Below are 7046 nucleotides of genomic sequence, written 5' to 3' on the forward strand. Positions count from 1 at the left end.
CTCAAGGATTTTAAAATTGTCTTCAGTTAAAATAATCAAACATTGGAGGCCAGGCGTGGTGGCTCAAGCCTGTAATCCCAGCACTTTGGGAGGCCTATGCAGGCAGACCACCTGAGGTCAGGCGTTCAAGACCAGCATGACCAACATGGTGAAATACCGTCTCTACTAAAAATACAAAATTAGCCAGGCATGGTGGCACACACCTGTAATCCCAGCTACTCAGGAGGCTGAGGCAGGAGAATCACTTGAACCCAGGAGGTAGAGGTTGCAGTGATCCAGGATCACACCACTGAACACCAGCCTAGGCAACAAGAGTGAAACTGTGTTAAAAAAAAAAAAAAAAAAAAAAATCCATTAATCCATTATCCCATTAATTCTTAAATCCATGAACAGATTAATCCATTCATAAGGGCAGACCTCCCATGACCCCGTAACCTCTTAAAGGCCCCACCTCTCAGTACTGTCACATTGGGGATTAAGTTTGAACATGAGTTTTGAAGCAAACAAAAAAATATTCAAACCACAGCAATTGCTTAAAGGAAGCTGACTCAGTTGGGACAAGGGCCTGTTTTGGTCTTCTTTTTATTATTATTATTATTATTATTATTATTATTATTATACTTTAAGTTCTAGGGTACATGTGCACAACGTGCAAGTTTGTTACATATGTATACATGTGCTATGTTGGTGTGCTGCACCCATTAACTCATCATTTACATTAGGTATTCCTCCTAATGCTATCCCTCCCTGCTCCCCTCAACCCATGACAGGACCCGGTGTGTGATGCTCCCTTTCCTGTGTCCAAGTGTTCTCATTGTTCAATTCTCACTTATGAGTGAGGACATGTGGTGTTTGGTTTTCTGTCCTTGTGATACTTTGCTCAGAATGATGGTTTCCAGCTTCATCCATGTCACTACAAAGGACATGAACTCATCCTTTTTTATGACTGCATAGTATTCCATCATGTATATGTGCCACATTTTCTTAATCCACTCTATCATTGATGGACATTTGGGTTGGTTCCAAGTCTTTGCTATTGTGAATAGTGCCACAATAAACATATGTGTGCATGTGTCTTTATACTGGGACTGGTGACTTTATAAGAAGAGGAAGAAAAACCTGAGCTAGCATACCCAGTTCTGTCACCATGTGATGCCATGTGCCACCTCAGGACCCTTCAGAGAGTTCCTACCAGCAAGAAGACCCTCACCAGATGTGGCCCCTTGACCTGGGACTTCTCAGCTTCTATAACTGTAAGAAATAAATTCCTTCTCTCTGTAAATAAAAAAAAAAAAAAAGAAGAAGAAGGAGAAATTTGCTTAGTCCTAGATCTTAAATGTCCTCACCATATGCACACACATACACAAAAGGGTAACTATGTGTGGTGATGAATGTGTTGCTTAATTCAATTGTGGTAATCATTAAACAATAGCTATATATATTAAGTATTCACGTTGTATACTTTGAATATATACAATTTTTATTTGTTAGTTATACCTCAATAAAGCTGCAAGAAATTTAAAAAAAATTGGAAACCACCAAAATTTTCTTCAAGAAGAAACTACTTAAACTGTAGTGTATCTATATCTTGACTCGACAATGAAAAGGGACAAACTATTGATAGAAACACACAATCTAAATCAATCTCTAGACAATTATGCCAAATGAAAAATAATGCATACTATATTTATAAATACATACTTATATATACTATACTATAAATACATACTATATTTATAAATATATAAATATTTACATTTCAGTTTAATTTCTGTCTTTGTCACATACTAGGTTTGTGATTCCATCATATATACACACACAGAGATATGTGTGTGTGTGTGTATAGCATCCTTCAAATAAAGCAATTATTAAAATTGAAAATAGATTAGTGATTGCCAAGCTGCTAAGGGTTAAGAATGGAATGTGGGTGAGAGAAAAGTGAATGTGCCTATAAAAAAGCAACAGGAGGGATTCATGTGGTGACTGACATGTTCTGTACCTTCACTGTAATAATGTCAACATCCTAGCTGTCACAGCATAGTATAGTTTTGAAAGATATTACTCTTGAGGATAATTGGGTAAAGGATACATGAGATCTTTCTGTATTACTTCTCATAATTGCATAAGAATCTACGGTCATCTAAAAATAAACTTGGAATCAATATGATCTGAGTTTAATTTCTGTCTTTGCCACATACTAAGTGTGTGATTCTGTGATAATCACTTACCTTTTTTAAGCATCATTTTTACCTCTTTAACGGGATCATAATTTCTTGTATCTGAAACTGCCAGTGCTAATATATATTCTCACTATGAGTTTAGTAATAGAACCCTCTGGAATTTTAGCTGAGTACACAGATGGCAGTTAGTTACTACATTTATTAGCTTTCTTTGTGGCCAGATTTGACTATTAAGTGACCAAGTTTTTATCAATGAGATATAAGTGGAAACGATGGGTGAAACTTCTGTATCGCTCTCTGAAGATCAGTTTCTCTCTTTCTGCTTTCCTGATGGCGAGGATATAGAAAAAGAGAACAGTGCCTTGGACTTCCAATAGAAACTTTCTATTGAGTCTGGGAGGACCACCTATCTGCCTGTGCTTTATACACTCTTGTGAAGTCAAGCTGTTCCACAGGCCCTGCCAACTGTGAACCACTCATCACTGTAGGGCTATATGAAAGAGAAATAAATTCTATCTTATTTAAGCAGATGTGTTTTTGTACCAATCTAAACTTGGTAGTTTAGATTATAGCTACATTGTATTGCTAAGATATTAAATAAAATATATATAAAGTTTTTAGCAAAATGCCCAGTATATAGTATATAGTGATTGTTCAGTAAATAGCAATTGTGTATTTTTTGCAGCAATAGGAAAAAGTATAAAAACAGTTTCCTCTTTTTTATTTTAATACTTTTTTCTTGTTTTTTCACCACCCTCACCTTCCTGAAATTGTCTAGTCTCTTAACCTCCAGAAACCACTGTACTCTTACAATTCCTTTCTTGGACAACTTGTGGTCTTTTTCCTTCTTTGGTCTACACTTCTCAAGCATTTCCGTTCCATCTTTCTCTTTCTTTTTGTTCTCAACTCTCTTCCTCTGGTTACATTTATCAAGTGTGATTCTACATATTTATTAATGCTGACTCCCAAGTTTATAAACTGAAGACAGACTTAAGATCCAAGCCAATATTTTTGATTTATTGCTGCGTATATCTGCCTTTCCCTTGAGCTTCATATGTCAAGACTGAACTCATCCCTGGCTTTCTCATGTTGTTCTGCCTTCTGTGTTTTCTGAAAGTTACCATCTCCTTACCACTTTGAGCCAAAATCTCAGCAATAACTGCATTTCTCCAACTCCTTATAGCACCATTTAATCTTTTGCAAAGTACTTACTTATAACTCTTTTATTCTGTAGTAACAACAAATTGTCATTATTGCCAAGAGGAGAGAGCCATCATTTTTACTGCAGGCACTTCCTCTCCAATATTGCATCCTAAACCGGTCACCTGGGCTCTGCTTGAACACTTTCAGTGATAGGCTAGTTAGCACATGCCCCACGAGGTACCCTACTCCATTCGTGACAGTTCAGTAGACCAAGAAGCAAAGAAGCAACCTCGGTGTGAATGACAGTCAGGAATACCAGAGTGGAAAGAGAAAGAAAACCCCATTGTTTTCAGAAACAGACTCAGATCTGAGTCAGGAATCAGGAATTCACAAGCACTCCTGTACATATCTTCCCACCAATTATCCTGAGATCTTCCCTGTGCATCAAGTCTTATTTACAAACGGTTGTAAAGAAGGGCAAGCAGCAAACAGGCTTCCTTCATGGAGCTTGTAGACTTATGGAAGAGAGATAAAACATCTCTCCCTTATACATAAACACAAACAAGTGATAAGAGGCAACGGTGAACAGAGTTTAACAAATAAACATCGTTTATTTCATTTTATTTTCACTGTGTCACCTATGCCCTAGAACAAATGGTCCCTGAGGCGACTTGGACACAATCTTGTTGGGGAGAGCTAGGTCACCATGACAATGCGTAATACGGGGCTATGTCCCTCATGAGAATGTAATAAGGGCTGGCTACTGCTGCCTCTGTTTGCTTCAGGACCCCATCTGCAAAACCTCAGCCCTACCATGCCACAAACGACTTAGAGACCAGCATGAAGTATCAACTTTATTGAAGAGTTTCTAGGGCAAGCCATACCTGCTCAGAGGTAAAAGTTAAACAGTCTATTGACAAATATCAAAAGGCAGGGTATGTGTGTGAATGTGGAAGACAGTCAAGCAAAGAAGTAGGTGAACTTATGTGACAAATTTTGTCCTTATTCAGGTTAGACACCCTCAAATCCTTCATCCATTCCCTACAATTTTCAGTTCCTTATAATCCTGAAAATCACCTGAATTTCTCGAGGTATACAATGGGCTAAAAATTTGAAAAAGCTTAATCATTCGAACATCTCAGGGTGAGTACCCTGTCATTTTAATCCTTTATTCATATGTTTATGATTCTAGAGATAGCACCTGAGAAATGCATTTGAAATGTTCACAAGAGTGAGGGATTTTTTTTTTTTAAGTGGCAATGTGGTAAAAAGTTAGAGATTTGTAAAGACATTGGTCAGGGCAGGAAAATATGTGTGGGAAAGGGGAAATCAGAAAGCAGAAAGCCATGATAAGAGAGGCAGAAGCCAATCTTGGTGTGTTTAGGGTGTGGCACTTCTCTTGCCCTAAGGCAAGACCCAAAGAAATACCTATCATATTAAGTCTATATCTATGAATTGGAACAAGATTTAAAAAAAAAAAAAAAAAAAAAAACTATTGAATGAATTTGACTGCCATACACAGAGAATACAAACAAACAAAAACCTTTTATTCTTATATAAATGAGTCCATCTGGCTACACCCATAGGCATTTAACTTATTTCTGTGGAAGATGTAAAGGATAGAGGTTAAACTTCCCACCATAACTTCACAGAGAGATTATCTAGGTTTATTCTACTTCTACAATTTTCTAGATGTATGATCTTGAGAAAAAAAGCACTCATCTTTCTGTGTCATTTACAAATAGAAAAAACGGTGCTTAAACTCACTGGGCTGTTGTGAGAATTAAGTTAGCATATGAAAAATACTACCCTACACAGACTAATCAATTATTATTATATCTTCTTTATATGCCTTGTAGATACAGACGAAGACAGTAATTATAATAACTTCAGACAGTCCTCAGTTGTTAATTCACCAGTTTTTTTGGTAGGTGCATTAAGATTGTTCAATTTGCGATGATAAAATGAGGAATTTAAGGGAAATAAAGAGAAACAAAACAGGCAGTTTTCTCTGGGAGTGGGATATGCCTATGCACAGGGCTCTACCTAATGTGTCTCCACAAGAAGGCTTGTGTTGCTTTCCATAGAGCACTACTGAACACCAGGCAATCTGCTACTAACCTTCACTTATGTGACATCTAGAAGGTAGAGGTTAAACAGGAATCCAGGTAAATGTGCTGGTGTGAATAGCTGATTTGGATGATCCAAGTGATGTCTACATGATTTAAGACCCACAGAGCTATGGCATCACCAGTGTGCTTTACGATAATAAATTGTTTCATATTATGGGCAAATAATTATCAGCTAATTATCTCTTTTAGTGTGATATAATCTAATGAAGTAGGAATGACATATATTACCAGCAGCTGCAGCAGCAGAACTATTTCACAAATAATAAAACAGGTTCGACATTCTACCCTTGAAATGACATTCTACCTTTTAAATTTCCAAGTTCTTAAAGTATTACCTTATTTATTTCTTAACTTATTTGATAAATATGCATTGGTTATGTATTATTGCCAAAGCAATGAACTTAACTAGAATAGAGCAATGAGTGAGATCTCTGCTACCAAGGAGGAAAAATCCAGGAAGATTACATAGCTACCCCACAGGAGTCATGGTCGTAATAGCAGCTGTGATTGTGAAGGACCTTTTGGACAAAGCCCTCACAGAGGCACTGTTGTTTACTAGGTTTATTCAAGTGCAAAAGACCAGAGATAAAATAACAGAGTGGTGTCTTGAAGAACTCTGATGTGACCAGAGGAATAAATAAGAGGAATGGAAAACAGGAGTAAAGGGGAGGGTAATGTTGAAGGGGAGCATTCAAAGGCAAATAAAAAATAAATTGTACAATAGCATCAATATCATCTAGTCCTGAGAAGACCAACCCATAAACAGCTCTTCTTGGTTCTGAGGGAAAATGCAACGGGAGAAGTCTTCAAGGTGTTCCCCATTAATTATTACTTGGAATCTAAGTTGCCAAATGAGAAGGGTGTGTTTAAAGAGATCATCACTGTGTGACTGTTAACACAGTGTACTAAGCTGTACTCTGCTGCCCTGATAGTAGAATTCTCCCCTGATATAAAAATTTTGTAGCACTAATAGAGGAGGAAGGGCTCCCAACTGCTGATGGAGAAAAGACACACCTAAAAGTTAAAGCAAATAAGAAACAAACAAACAAAAGAACAAATACAATAAAAGATCAGTGGGCACAGTGCTGTGATACACTCAGAGCTACAGAACGGATCTAAGTACTATGATTCAGAAGTAGTCTATTGAGGAGGGCCTCTTCAAAAAGGGAGGGCAGACTGGGAGTGGGAAAAGAATAAAATAACAGATCATTTCTGGTGGACAATAGGGGCTGAAGTTGCCTTGGTCGGAGAAGAAAGTTCTTGGCAGTAGCAGGCCAGGTGGAATAGCAAAAAGGGTTCAGTTTTGAGCAACTGAGCTTGCTTGAAACTTACGAAGATGATGATATAATATTACTGAGAGTGGGCAGGAGGTAGGGGTATGGGCACCTCTGGGCACAAGGGGACCAACTTGCAGGCTTGTCTTTGAATCAGCAGACAATCAAGCCATGGTAGGCTACAGAGCAAGATTGGCTTCCAACAAACTTGGGAACGGTCAGTAAATTTGTAAGGCTGCTTCCCACCCTTCACTTCATTTTCCAATAACTTCTCTTCCACATCCCTCAGGACTGACCTGGTAAGTTGGAATTTCAAC

The sequence above is a fragment of the Theropithecus gelada genome, chromosome 1, assembly GCF_003255815.1.
Source record: "Theropithecus gelada isolate Dixy chromosome 1, Tgel_1.0, whole genome shotgun sequence".
NCBI classification, from domain to species: Eukaryota; Metazoa; Chordata; class Mammalia; order Primates; family Cercopithecidae; genus Theropithecus; species Theropithecus gelada.